This window comes from Cervus elaphus, chromosome 20 (genome assembly GCF_910594005.1).
Source record: "Cervus elaphus chromosome 20, mCerEla1.1, whole genome shotgun sequence".
In the NCBI taxonomy this organism is placed as follows: Eukaryota; Metazoa; Chordata; class Mammalia; order Artiodactyla; family Cervidae; genus Cervus; species Cervus elaphus.
In genome coordinates, this window is record NC_057834.1 from 104952860 (window position 1) to 104955650 (window position 2791).

Sequence of the window (2791 nt, forward strand, 5' to 3'; positions counted from 1 at the left end):
CCAACAGTTTTTCCTTAACCACTCACTTGCCTGGCTTACTGTGTGCCTAATGCCATCTTCAGCCCCAGGGATGCACAGGCATCTCAATCTTCAGGGAGCATGTTCATATCAGTTTTATTGTTTTCTACTTGCCAGCATCATTTACACAACAACTCTTAAGAGGTAATAAAAAATTGGTTTCTTTGTGGAAGATAGCCTTAAAAGAAATCCAAGTGGTGCATTAAAAATATTTTTACTGCTTCCCCTGCATTGCTTAAATAATATATTCACTGTGGCAAAAATTAGAGACTATAGGTAAGCCAAAGGAGAGTAATTAGCTCCCTAAATTCCACCACCCAGGGATCACCAGAGTTAACCTTTGCCTCCCACACACTTGGACTCTCTTTTATACCTATCCATCACTTTTTACAAAAGCATGATGTTTCTTTGTGTAGTTGTCTGCCCCTCATTCCATCTTAATAAGCACACTTCTATAACTAAATGGCTGCATACACACTCAGTGTCCTACTAGCACGTGGGTTACATTTTAAGAACATACATGAGTTTGCTTGTTTAGCCCTCCATGTTTGGATATTGAGATTGATTGCTGGTTTTGTTTGTCTAGTCATTCTTATTAATAGATCTTGGTTCACAACCCTGATTATTTTCTTGAGGTAAATTCATTGAAATGGAATTGCTAGGTCAATCCACATGCACATTTTTAAAGTTCTTGACATATGTGGCCAAGCTGCCCACAAAATGGGTGACAGTTTCATCTCCCAGACACTCATTTTCTCTGTCATGAGAAGACTCACCAGCTTTCCACAGTCAAATTATAGAGACACAAACTACATCTTCCCAAAAAGGTGGGTTGGGAAGAGCCCCTGGAGAAGGCAAAGGCTACCCACTTCAGTATTCTGGCCTGGAGAATTCCATGGACTGTATAGTCTATGCGGTTGCAAAGAATCAGACATGAATGAGGGATTTTCACTTTCACTTTCAAACTACACCTGCTCCACCCTCTTGAAAGTGTAAGTCGCTCAGTCAGGTCCCGCTCTTTGTGACCCCATGGACTTTAATCTGCCAGGCTCCTCTGTCCCTGGAATTCTCCAGGCAAGCATACTGAAGTGGGTTGTCATTTTCTCCTCCAGGGCATCTTCCCAACCCAGGGATAGAATCTGCATCTCCTGCATCAGGTGGATTCTTTACCACTGAGCCACCAGGGAATCCACCCTCTTACTTAGTTCCATTTACTGGGGCAGGAACCTCCCTCCTCCTGCCCAGGGCTCCCTTTCCCTGGGGCTCTGCATCCCTGCCCTCCCCTGGCCTCACCGTTTTCTTCTCTCAGTTGTCTTCTCTTTCTGTGTGAGCTCCTTCCACATTGAAAACGTGGTCACTTACCAGAGACACAGATGTGGAGAACAAATGTATGGACAGCAAGGGGGAAGAGGGGAGGTGGGATGAACTGGGAGACTGGGATCGATATGTGTACACTACTGACACTTGTATAACATGGATAACTAATGGGAACCTATGGCAACAGAGGATGAGGTGGTCGGATGGCATCACCGACTCAATGGACATGAGTTTGGGCAAACTCCAGGAGATAGTGAAGGACAGGGCTGCCTGCCTGAAGTGCTGCAGTCCCCAGGGTCATAAAGAGTAGGACACGACTGAGCAACTGAGAAACAACTATATTGGAACTGTACTCAGTGCTCTGTTGTGACCTAAATGGGAAGGAAATTAAAAAAAAAAAAAGTGGGGATATATGTATATGTATAGCTAATTCACTTTGCTACACATTAGCAACTAACACAACCTTGTAAAGCAACGACACTCCAATAAAAATTAATTTTTAAAAATGCTGTCATTTGTGTGGTAAAAGAAAAAAATTCCTTGATATCTGTTACAGACTGAACTGTGTCCCCTCCCCACATTTCTGTATTGAAGCTTCAGCAACCCCCAGTACCTTTGAAAGTGACTATATTTGGAGATGGGGACTTTGAAGAAGTGATTGAGTTATACAAGGGCTTCGAGGTAGACCATAAGCCAGCCTGACTAGTGTCCTTCTAAGAACAGGGAATTTGGCCGTAGAATGAGATGCATGCATGCAGAGGGAAGGCAACACGAGGACATGAGGAGAAGGCAGCCAAGAGAGAGGCCTTCAGAGAAACCAAACCTGCTAACACCTTGGTCTTGGACTCCAGAACTAGGAGAAAACACATTTCTGTTAAGCCCCTCATTCTGTAGTGTTTTGTTATGGCAACCAGAGCAGAGCAATGCAACCTCCTTACACAAAACCTTCTCCAAGGCTATCCTTCTGACACCAAATTTAACCTTCTTTCTCTTGCTCCATCTCACCATACCTCCCACGGCAATCTGACTTCTGCTCCAATTTCAAGAGACAGTTGCCACCAACGTTACAGACAACTTTCACATTACCAACCCAGCCAACACCATGCCTAGCATGGACAGGCACTGCGCTGGTGTAGAAGGAGTTGCTGTTGTAATCATTTGAGTAAGAGATGCCAGCTCAGTCTGTCAAATTAGAGAATAGGATAATAAGTATGTCCATATTATTTCTCTAAAAAATGCCTATTAGTATTCTTTAAAATATATGTAGAAGAGATGTACATAAACATTGTAGACTTATTTGGAAAATAGGATAAGCATGCCCACCATAGCGGCTCAGTCTTAAAGAATCTGCCTGGAATGCAGGAGATGTGGGTTCAATCCCTGGGTCAGGGAGATCCCCTGGAGGAGGACATGGCAACCCATTCCAGTATTCTTGCTTGGAGAATCCCATGGATAG